This window comes from Vidua macroura, chromosome 5 (genome assembly GCF_024509145.1).
Source record: "Vidua macroura isolate BioBank_ID:100142 chromosome 5, ASM2450914v1, whole genome shotgun sequence".
Classification (NCBI taxonomy): Eukaryota; Metazoa; Chordata; class Aves; order Passeriformes; family Viduidae; genus Vidua; species Vidua macroura.
In genome coordinates this window covers 70,173,494-70,185,844 of record NC_071575.1, presented here as the reverse complement: position 1 = coordinate 70,185,844, position 12,351 = coordinate 70,173,494, and the positions used below count along the sequence as shown (strand labels likewise).

General features: G+C 41.3%; 1 protein-coding gene across 1 annotated transcript in view; it reads left to right on the top strand.

The window, feature by feature from the left end:
* The window catches only part of LOC128807138 (endonuclease domain-containing 1 protein-like), a 161,401-nt gene that overhangs the window by 31,495 nt on the left and 117,555 nt on the right, over positions 1-12,351 (top strand). The window contains exon 2 of the mRNA XM_053977262.1: positions 3,288-3,551. The gene's annotated coding sequence lies outside the window, so the exon portion shown is untranslated. The remainder of the gene's footprint in view (positions 1-3,287; positions 3,552-12,351) is intronic.

Here is a 12,351-nt window from a genome sequence, read left to right as displayed (position 1 = left end):
GAAAACTCCGGTGTGGGATGTGTCATGACTGGTGTTTGAATTTCTCGTGTCTCTTATGACCACAGTGGGGGGAAAAGTTCCTTATTGTGCTGTGTTTGTGCAAGCCTCTGGTGGGAGGGAGATGGAGCATTCCCTGAGAGTATCTGAGGGTATTTTTGGGAAGCAGCTTTTTGGAGGATGGGATAGACACTGGTCAGAAAGGAGCCTTTGACAGGAATGGAGACTGAGGAGGGGAAAACCAGCAGTCTCTGGAAATGTTTGAACAGGGAAAGAAAGACTTATTTCAGGGGTGCATAGGGATTTGTGAAATTGGGTTGAGATCAAGTTTGGGGAAAAAAAAAAAAAAACCACAATGGACCGGGGGAGTTACTTAAAAGACTTTATTCATCTTGCTTTTAATTTTGCTATTCACAAGTCCCATGTTTTATGTATTTTATTAATAACACGGAGCTCTGGTGTTTACAGTGCTTGTAGTGTTTAATGATGCTCATTCTGAAGGAGGGAGCTGAGCTCCTCCATCACTCAGTGACTCAGGGTCCCAGAGCAGGGATGGTAGAGGCAAAATGTGAACCTTGTGGCAGCCCTGGGCCAGGAGGCTGGAAATAAACAAAAACCTGTGTCCTCTGAAGGCTGAGACAGAAGGTTTTATTTGTATTTTGAAGAGTCAGTAGCACTCTTCCACACAGGTCTTGGAAAAGAATTGCAGAGTGTGACATCGCTTTTTTGTAAGGGTTGGTCAGAAACTCAGCTGGTGGAGCTCCATGTTGATCCAGGTGTCTTTGTAGCACCTGAGGTGGATGAATTCCACAGAAAAAAAAAGAAATCCAAGTCTTTCACTGAGTTCATCCCATGGCTCCCATGCATAACCTTTGTGTGAAGAAGAGAGGATGTCTGAGAGCCTAAGAATCCAGACAGATCACCAGCCTGGCAGAGATTAAATTGGGATTAAGAAGTTTGAGCAGGAGGAGCATGGCAGAGATAAACCACTGCACAGGTGGGGTTGCTCACAAAAGCAGAATGTCTGAAGAGTATGTGTTAAAATGAGCATATTTAACATAAATACATTGTATAGAGGTTTCCAAAATACATATTAAAAAGAGGGAAAAAAGCTAGCAGGAACTCTCTTGCAGTCTCTGAAGTTACTTACTTAGTCTGAGATGATAGAATGGGGAAGATATGCAGTGGTTTCATCACCTCCTATAGGCGAAGAATTCAGAAATCAGCATTCCTGTAGAAAAGTACAGGATTTAAATCAAGAAGAAGACTTGCAACCCAACTTTTGACTTAATCTCAGGGTGATGCTACTCTGAGAATAAGGCAAATGAAAATGACAAGCATTGGTGCCTGCTGAGAACTGGATGCCCTGGTTTTCAGAACATCTCAGTGGGTTGAAAGGACTAACACTGGGAAATTGGTCAAGCACCAGATTTGGTCTGAGATAAAGTTCACCTGTCTGCCCCTGTGAGAAAAAACAAAATGGGATCATGAGTGCAGAGAGAGGATGTGCTTGAGAGTACTGTTAAGATGCCTGAGGCAGGGATGAAAAATCCACCTTTCCTCAGAGGAAAGAACCATCTGTGATAAAAGGGTCAATTTGAGGCTTTGGGGACTTGGTTTGTCAGAGACACTTGAGGGAACTGTGGCAGAGGAGAGGTTTTCTCCTGCATTAGCAGGACATGCAGGAGGTCATAGCTGTAATTAGGGAGAGGAGAACAGAGAAAATGCTCTGGATTTTCCACAGTGTTTTAGAATGCCACTTCTGCAGGGAAAAAATCCCCAAAAGCTGCTTAACAAACCATGGGCTGATGGGCTGACAAGGATCCATATTTCCCCTCCCAAAGTATGGAGGTGGATGGCTGGTGGGATGAGGGAATTGGGGAAACTCGTGTTCATCCTAGATTGAATCCAGATAGGATTAAACAGGTCTCACTTCTGGAACTGCTGGGAACGAGGGAAAGAAAATGCCTGGTTTTGTCACATCATTTTTCAGAAACCTTGTTCATAAAAGGGAAAATGAGGTGACTGAAAGAGATGTGGAGAGGGAAGCAAGAAAGGGGAAAACTGTGGTACCCACCAGGATTTGCTTTGTCCTTGGTGGGATTCAGTGACAGAGAGAAAGAAAATGGTTTCAGATTCTAATTTTTTAGTCAAGCAAGTGATTGAAGAAGGCAAGGAAGAGAGAAGGACCTGCCCCAGAAGGGTAAAGTGAGCACTGAGGAGATCACTCAGAAGCAGTTTCATTTCTCTTACTTGACTGTAGTTTTTTTCTGTGCAATAAATGTATATTTAATCTAGTGAGTTCTAGTAAAACTCTGCTCTGGAATTAAAAAACATGCTCTTGTGTCTCTTGGGTGTCTCATCATGGACGGGTGGAAGCAAATCCACCTCTTACTCTTGAGGTGCTGCCAGGCAATTTGTGATACCACAAATCCAAGCACTTATATATGAGTGAGGTCTCAAGAAATCACTGATTTGGACATACTAATCGTATCAGTAAAGAGAGGGAGGCCTCTGAGTGCAAGAGTGACCATTTCCATCATGTTGGATAGTTTTAATGAAAACAGTTTTTTAAGGTGTAGGTTAATCTATTTTTTTGTTTAAAAAGTGAAAATGGGGAAGCAAAAAAGATTTTTGAAAAATGGAAATTTATAGTTTTGACCAGTAGCAGAAAGCGTAATAAGGTTTTGCTTTGGTTTGGTTTTGGTGGTTTTATTTATATATTTTTTGTGCAAATTAACAGCTTTTGAAATGATGAGAAATCAGAGAGGGAAAAGGAAAATATTTTGTACTTTTAGACCACTGACACAAATGCAGAATTGGATGCTTTGCTGGGCTTCTAGCTGCGTTTTAAGTAAAGAGAATTTTCTTAGTTTTTCAGGCTGAGTGAAGTTGGGAGCAATTTGCTGTATGATACGGAATAACAGTGAATCAGCATTCGCGATGGCAGCTATTTATAGTTACTCTATTTTTATTCAAAGCAAAACAATAGCACTGAATTTCAGGCAGTTGGACCAGACACTCAGGAAGGTCTTTCTGGAAGCTGAGGGGAAAATAATCTCATCTTGCTGGATCTTGAGGGCTGAGCTCGTGAGCTCCGCCGGCATCTCCATTTCAGTGCCGTCCTCCGAAGGTGAAATCCGGGGCTGTGCTGGCGAGCTGCAGGAGCAGATGCCTCTAAAATGTGGGTTTTATCCACTGTCCAGGGGGCTATCAACATTCCTTGTATTTTCTATTTGAAGGACTGAGCAATGTAATTAATGCCTGTTAATTTTAACCATCTCTTCCAGGTTTTCTGTGACTGTTCCACGTCCTCCTGCTGCTGCTGCAGCCAACGTGGATCCGAATGCCGTGGCTACAAAGGCTTCTCACTGTCTCATGCTGGGTCCCTCAAATCCAGGAGCTACTTGGCAGTTTCCAAGGCAACCACCTGTGGAATAATTAAAAAGGATGAAGTGCTAGCGTGCCACATATAAGGAATTCTCGCCTGGAGAAAGCGTTTCACTTTCTTCCGTCTTGAAGAATCAAAACGTGCTTCTGCCAGCAAAGTTAAGGTAGTACAATTAAAAAGTAACAGTTTATTTTCTGGAAGTTTTGAGGTGGATCAACAAGCCTGATCTGATCTGTATGCTACACAGAAACGGCCATGGTTCCTTCTGGGTTAATAATTAGGGTAGATTTAAACCGAAAATGCACGAGAAAGGTGGTGATGGAAAGGCAGTGCTCAGTATTTTGTATTAGTAAAGCAGTTGCATGGGCTGTTTTGCACTTTATGCCGTCTTCCCTCTGATGATTTTAAGCTGGGAAGGACTAAAATGGAGCATACATTAGTTGGAGCATAAATATAGGAAGTGCAGCCTTCATGCCAAGTACACTGAGATTTCTTTGGCATTCAGTGCAGTGATAGATATAAAAGGAATCTAGGAGTGGGCTCACTGCAAAATGACAGTCGGAATCAAGGGTTGGTCTTTATCCCAGAGCTTAAAGGGTGGGCAGTGACTAAGTCCATGCTGAACCAAACTGATTATCAGGTTTAGCTGCTTCAGTGAAGCAGCAGCTAAAACCATTTTGAAGTCACATATTCCCAGATTCAGAGTTGAAATTGCACAGTGGGAAAAAAAACCCCAAATATTAAGCAAAAGAAGCCTGTCAGAATAACAAAAAAATGGCAAATTTGGTTCAGAAAGTTTGAAACATTCCTTCAGAAGTTGATGGCAAAGGTGATAGACTTCAGATAACTGGAAAAGTTCTTCTCCAAGTATTATATGTTACTGGATGTATTAGCTCGTTATATCTTCCTTCTCTGCCAGTCATTCAAATACAGTTGAATAGAAAAACATTAATCATTTCTGACAATGGAGTTAAATGGAGAAAAACAACATTCCCATTCTTCCCATAGTCCAAATAACTGCTCAAGTCTGGTTACCTTGCCTGATGCTCTTGTACAGTTAATTTTAGGCGTGATACTTCTGTGTAATTTATTTTAAGGGAAAAAAAAAAGAGTCCTAAATTTTGAAGTAGAAATATTTGGGATGCCATCTGGGCTTTACATAATAATTTTTTCCTGCCAAAATGTTTGTGGGATTCTGTTGGGATGTGGATGGGATTTCACATTCCATCCCTTTCCACAGCACAAGATGATAATTGTTTTTTAGATACGGTGGGTCCAAGAAGAAATAAGAATTGTGTGGTGGCAGCTCTGTGATCCGAGGGAATAAAAATAGAATATATCCAGTAACAACTCTCACCTTTTACAGATGTTATGTAATTTCAACAGCAAATATTTGCAGGTACCAACTGAGTACAGCTGCAGTTTTCCACCCTAATACTTGATTTCCTGTCCATTGGTTGGTTGTCACCAGATCTTAAATGCCAAAAATGGTTTTCTTGCTGCAGTAATTCTTTAGCCTGTTAATTCCTTTCAGTATGGAGCTGGGGAAAGTGGTTTTTTCAGGCGAATGCTGTTTTCACATGTGGAAGGAGTGTGCTGGCAGAGTGTCTGCACCAAGCACGGTGAGGAGGATACAGAATTGAGACACTCAGGAGGGTGGAATGAAGGTAGTTGGTGTGTGTGGATCCGGATCCTTCATCTTTCCAAGCAGCACCAGTAACTCTCAAAGGTGGAATTGGGTACTTGTGAAAGAGCACATGAGTGTATTTGTGGAAGCCTGGATGCAGTAGCAATCAGGCACAGTAATGCAGGATTCCCAGGAGTGTACACAGAGGAGTTTCAGCTTGGATGCTTCTACAAAACATCCCAGACACATACAAATACCTCCATCTTTCTGTTTGACCTCACATGCTGTGGGGGAGGTTTTTCTCATGAAGCTTAAATGTCCAGGTGCTGCTGAAGCCATGGGGAACAGCAGGTAGGATGAACAGCTTCTGACAGTTCCTATTCCAGATCCCCTTGAAGGGGATGACTTGTCTCTAAAAAGGTGCCTGTAGAAAGGAATCCATCTTTTCCATGGATAGTTCTGCCTGGATTTAGATGATTTAGCCCAGGTGGCTAACCTGCCAGGAACTTCTAGTGTGCAATTAGATACATTTGTATATAAAATTAATTCATCTGTGCTTGTTTCTCCATATTCCACTCCTATTCCAGACTTTCCAGAGCTGAGTGGAGTTGCACTTGATCCCTGGTACAACCCCCTTACTCATCCTTCTCTTCCCAACTCAGACATTTGACCCTGTTAGTTTTCCCAGCCTTCATCTGCAAGCCTGTGGTTCAGTGTCAAGGGGAGTGAAGAGCCCCACAGAGTTTGTTAACATAGTTTGTCAGAGAAATAAAAACAGCCATGCTAAATTTAGGCAGCTGTGCTGTGTGAAAGAAAATACAGTAACAGGCAAAATTGATTTCTGATGTTTCTTATATAGGTTACGTTCTAACAATCTTTATCCCTGGGAAGTTTTACAAGACTGAAGGGAAGGAGTAGGCGATTAGAGGCAGTGATTTGTTCAATAATTTTAATCTCTTAAAGTGATTCAGTACCTGTTGACAAAGAAGTTGTTCCTGTAGTCTTGGCTATTAAGAATTAGTCTTATATGCACCTAGAAAAGTAAAATTTTCTTTTGAATTCTCTTTCTGTGGCAGAAGATTTGTTTTGCTCCATGTTGGAGTGTCTTTTTGAGAAGAAAAAAAAATGGGAAATAGTGATAATGATAATTCTTTCAAAGATTATTTTGGTACAGTGGTTAATATTTTGCTATTTTTAAACCATCAGATCAGCTGTATCAAGAGTCACTTACAGTGTGGTAGTCTAAAAGTGTCATTAAAATACCCATTAATTTTGTTAAATGAATTAGGACTGTTCCTGGAATAGGTAGGACTTTCATCTTGTTGCTTGGAAATCCAGGTGATTTTTCAAAGGGTTTTTTTTTTTTTTTTTTTTCCTTCTAGCAAGAGTGGAAATGTAGGGGAAATTCAGGGAAAGAACAATAAGCTCAAGTCACCTTTGTGGAAAAGGGAACTCAAGTAATGAATGGAGCCTTTTACTTAGGCTTGATTTTCCTTTGAGAAGGAAGGGACTGTTCTGCTGCACTTTGGTGGATGGATGTTTTATGGGGAGCAAAGCTGCATTGCAACTTTAATGCAAAATTATCTGGGGGGTGACAGACTTTATGCTTAGGCACCTGATCCCTTTCACCCCTCCAGCTGCTCCTGCTGGGCATTTTGGATATGCTTTTCCAGCATAGTTCTGATGATTTTCCCTGACAGACAGCACAGAAAGTCTAGAATACAATAAAAAGGTGTGACAGCTTGCAGAGAGGTACTGAAGGTAGGAGGAGGAAAGCAGCTCTTGTCATTTACTGACCTGGAGCAGTGATTTGTCTCCAGCAGTGGCCACAGGTGGGTTATTGAGGAGCACAGCAACAGAATGGGAATAGGATCCTCCTTCTGCACACCCTTCATTGTCCAGACATCTGTAGGACACGGATTGACTGAGCTGGATGTTTTTGGTTTTTTTTTTTTTTTTTTGCAGTGTTTACTGGACTTTTCTTTTGGAATTTATGAGTGAGAAGTACTGGGAAGTGTAAAGCTCTGTGGTTCTCCAGTTTAACTAACACATCAGCCTGTTCAGTGAGGAACCATCTTCTTTTGTTAACTTTTGAGCCTGAACTCCATTTAAAATCCACTTCTAGCACTGGAAAAGACTTAAGTAATTCATACATGACTATTTCCATTACAACTGTATTTTCTAGAGCTCAGCCTGCTGCAAGTGTTGAGTCAGTTCAAAGCCTGCTGACCTATATACATGAAATAGGGCCACTTGCCCCACCTCCACTCATCCTACTTCACACTTAATTTCATTGAGAGTCGTCATTAATTTCACTCCTGAATTTCATTTATATATTTTAATGTCCAGTGAGTAATCTGCACACATTTATTTTTGTTTTTTTTCCTACTTATTTACTGCCTTTGCTACTGTGAATAACTTTACTATCATCAGCAGATGTTGTCATCTCACTGTTGAGCCCTTTTCATGTCATTTACTAATTCATTGAACAGTGCTGGGAACAGATCCCAGCTCAGATCCCTGTGGAAAGAAGAGCTGAAATGGCACCAAGTCCTGCCAGAAGCAGAGTGGGTTTGCCCACTTCTCCACGTGGCACAGCTGAATTTGTGGTAAAATCCCTGTGCTGTTTTGGTACACTTGTAAATATCGAGTCACTGTAAAATACTTTGTAAGAATGGATAATAATGTAAGATCTAATGTCATTCTTCATCACAGAATCATTAAAGTTGGAAAAAACCTCTAAGACCACCAAGTTCACCCCTGGAGCACCACCATATTCACCACTAAACCATATCCTCAAGTGCCATATCCATGAATTTTTTGACTTCACCACTTCCCTGGGCAGAGTGTTCCAGTGCTGCCTATTTGTAATTCCACCCTTGAAAGATAGGGTGGGCAAAGGATTCACCTTTTTGGATGACTAAGGATGATGTTTAATGTTTAAAAGGTCCACGCCCGCTTTGTTCACAACATTTTTCATCTTCAGAATTTTTAGTCTCAAAACCAACTTGGTTGAAACCTGCTGATTTGTCACTCTTTGCATTGCCAGTAAATGGAAAATAATATTGAATAAGGGAGATTAGATAAAAGAATTAATCTCCACAATCATAAATACACACTTGTTTTAGATGATTAGGTGTAGGAAATTGCCTAAGCAATAGATCTGCTACTTGCTCTTGTTTTTCAACATTAATGTAGCAAACATCTAATGTTTGTAAAACTGGGCCAGATTTAAAAGATCTGTAGCATGAAATAACTTATCCAGTGGTATTCTGCAGCTGAAGCTTAGGGAAGTAGAGAGTTGAGGACACTAAAGTGCTGCACATGAGTGGAGTGTCCCAATGTCCCACTGCTGCTTCCTCTTACCACCTCTCTTCATTCCTTATTACTCCTGAAATTCTGTTTGCTTTTTCACTGCTCCTGTTGTCAACCACTGTGAAAACTGTATTTTCACAAAGCTATCTGCAGTGACTTCAAGGTCTCACCTAATCAGGAAAAAACCTCATTTAGAATCCCTCATTTTCAGTGCGTAGTTGGCTGCTTTTTTTTCTATATACAGGGCCTTAGAATTAATCAACTTGAATTTCATGTTCTGTTTTCTCTCCCAGTCACGCTGTATAATAACTAGCTGGAAGAAAAGACTGAGGGTAACTGCTTTGATGCATTTACTGGTTTATCTGTAATAGACCTGTGACCTCACAGTGTGTCCTTTTCAGCATAATTTATTGTGCAGTTAAATGAGAGAGGTCTAACTCGAGACCTGTACAGGAGTCTGGTTTTATGTGTGTATGTAAGAGTTTATGTTCTCAGCATTTAAATTAACTGTTGATTAATAAGGCCCTTCCTCCTTTCTGCTCTACAGCTGAGTTTTCTTCAAGACCTTGTGGAGAAGTTGGTAATTTTTAGGGACTCCCAACATCCACGGAGCCCTTTCAGAGCCCCCCTGTCTTTGACCTGCAGATTGCAGTCCATCAGTTGGTATTTTTAATAACTTGGTTTCCTTAGAAATCTGGCTGTGTCCACGTGCTCCTGGCTGTGTAATTCCTGGTAGGCTTTGGCAGTGAGCAATGCTCAACTTCCCGGAGAGGATCCTCTTTCCTGCTCCTCTCTGCAGGCAGGCGCCAGAGCTGGAAGTTCCCTAAACTGTTACGTCCTGAGCACTGAGTTAATTTGGGTTTTCATGTGGCAAAGAAGCATTTCTGAGGTTTTTTTCCCCGCTCCCCACAGCTTTGTCCTGTTGAGCCTTTTATCTTCTGTCACCTGCTGGCCCAGCAGGCTTTCTCATAAGCTTCACCCTTCTGCTGCATTTGATAAAATTTCCTCCTAACACATCAGTTCTCAGTATTTTTTTTTTCAGCTTAAAATTTTGCATTTAGTTTCTTAAAATCTTTATTTTTTCCTGGAATCACAGTATGATTTCTCTTTTTGAAGGACATGCTTTTGAACGCTTTTAAAATATTGTTCTTTATTTTGTTTTAAGTTGCACTTACTCTATTCTTCTATATGCAATATGGGGTGTTTAGCAAGCTGTCACCTCCTTAATACCCTCCCCTTTCTTTGCCTGTTCATTTTAGTTTTCTTTATAGCAGTTTCCTTGTTTTTTTCATCACAGAATGCCTGAGCTTATTGAGGACCTGACTAAGGTCACTTGGTCCAACCCTCATGCTGAAGCGGGGATTTTTTTTTTTTAGTTGCACAGCTAAAAATAGAGAAAACTACTGTTTCAAGTACTGAACTTGAGTGCTTTGTAATCAGTAATGCAGCCACTCTTCAGCAGTGAAGATCCTGTGCACAGGTCAGGACTGGGTCAAGTTTTGCCTCTGCTGTGGGTTTTTGGAGTTGTTTGAAGGAGTGCTAATTAATGGTGTCTAAAAATGCGGTGTTTACATTATAGTGAGAATTCTCTGAGAATTTATCCACCTCCAAAATCCTGCAGTTTGGCCACTTTAATTTCAAGAGACGATGTTTGATGCTGATAACTGTTAGGTACTTCCTGGAGCTGGGAAGTTTCAGAACCACAGAATGGTTTGAGTTGGAAGAGTCATTAAAGACAATCCAGTTCCACCCCCTGACACAGGCAGGGGCACTTTCCACCATCCCAAGTTGCTCCAATCCCTGTTCAGCCTGGCTTTGAACACTTCCAGGCATGGAGCATTGCCTGGAACTGGGAAGTCTCTGTGTGCTGCTGGACTTGGTTTTGTGTCTTTTCTTTCTTACTGGGCTTTTGTTGGAAGGAAGAGGTTTTGAGCTTCATGGGCTTCCATGCACTTTGAGATGCTCTTGTCAGACAAACTGACACAAGAAAGTTTTTACCAGGAAATTTCTCCTCCCTGGGGCTCTCATCCTGCTGGAATAATTGGAGGATGCTGCCCCACAGCCAGTGAAGTGGAATGAGCAGTTTGGTTCATCCTTCTGTCATCATCTCTGTGTGGTCAGATGAGCTGCTGTCTGCATTCCCTGAGCTGAAATGAGGGATTTAAACACCCAAAATCCTCATAGACCCAGTGCAGGTATTTGAAATGGAGTGAATTAAATCTCATCCTGGTATTTCAGTGTTTTGAACTGGCCAATGTTTTCACTTTTAGAGTGTTTTTTCAATCATAATGGTTAAAAAAGAGCAATTTGATACTTGATTAAAAAGCAAGGAGGAGGCTTGCAAAGTCTCTTTGGGTGAAAAGAACTTACAGTCCTGTGGGTGACCTAAAAGGATAAAATGAGAGTGGAATTTTAAATCACATATAAAGATGTTATAAAATAATGTTGATTGCAAGGAACAGCTTGGTTTGACTTGGGTGCTTGATAGATTCACCTGTTTTTCCTCATTCTTATATAAGTACATGAAAAGTTTGCAACTTGGAGATGTACTCAGAGACTGCATTTCTAGCAGTATATATTCCATTTCAGAGATTATTTACAAAAGCATGGGGTGACAGGAAAAGGGGGAATGGCTTCAAACTGAAAGAGCAATTTTAGATGAGATATTGGGAATAAATTCTTTACTGTGAGGGTGGTGAGGCCCTGACAGAGGTTACACAGAGAAGCTGTGGCTGCTCCATCCCTGGAAGTGTCCAACCTGGAATAGTGGAAGGTGCCTCTGCCCATGGCAGGAGGTGGGACTGGATGGGCTTTAAGATCTCTTCTTGCTGAAACCATTCTGTAATTCTGTGAAATGAGGAAAAACCCCAGCATACTCAACAGAAGAAACTGGGTTGAGATGAATCTGTCTTCAAAGGTCAGGCTGAATTTGTGTCTTACCACTTTCTGCTCGTTCCGTATGGTCAGTGGCAGCATCAGTTGAGCTGTTTCTGAGTTTTTAAGATGAGTTTGTGTCTGGACTTATTCACACACTACCAAGAAAAGGAAAACCCAAACCCAGCCCTGAAGCGGGTCTTCTAATTTATTAGTTGTTAGTGGTTGTTCATCCAAATAAAGGACTGATCTGACTCGCTGGAAATTTTGTGGTGCTTTACCCTCGATATTACAAGATTGCAGTGCTCAGGTTTGTGTGGGTGAGCGGGCAGTCCTGCCTCAGTGTGCAGATACAGAATCCTCAGCAGCCTCTGGGCTGAGGTTGATGAACTTTTTCTGTTCTCTTTTGTTCTGTCTGTAGCTTCCTCAGTTTTAGGCTCTGCAAGAATGCAGACTGGTCTAAAAACTATGTAGATTACATAACCTAGGGCTGGTGTTTCTTCCAGCTGAGTGCTAGCTGATCTCAGTTTCTAGCAGGTTTGGAAAGTTCTTCTGCCCACCAAACCTTAGAGCAGGTGTTTGCTTCAGCAGTGGCATTTACTGATCTCTTGTTAATTTGGGGAAAGATGGTATTTTCTGGAGGTCTGAAGGATGCTAAGAGTGTGGTGTTCCCATCAAATAAGTGTGGATTGAATGCAAATGTTCAGGGATGGTGTCAGGACAGAGAGGGGTGTTTTCAGTTAATGTCTGCCAAGAATTAAGGAAAATTAACAGAAAATTCTTGTGGTTTGGGACAATACTCACTGGAGGAGTTGTCTGCTCCACAGATGGGGCTGTACAGAATACTTGGGATAACTGGTTTGAAGCAAGGTTTGTGTACAATTTGCAGAGGGATGTTTCACTTTCTTTAGATATAGCAATTTGTAGTTACTTCTCAAGGGAAGGACCCCACAGTCCTTGCTCAGGCAAAAGTCACACTGAAATCAGTGCTAAGATTTTGTTGGTATCAAGGCCTGAAAAAGCCTCTGCCATCAGTGAATAATCAGCTTGGTGTTTATTCAGAGAGTTTGTTTCCTTCAAGCTGTCTATTTTCACCTTCTGTAAGGTCCTAAAGTTATTTCAGGAATTATGTTTCTGGTGTTGTCTA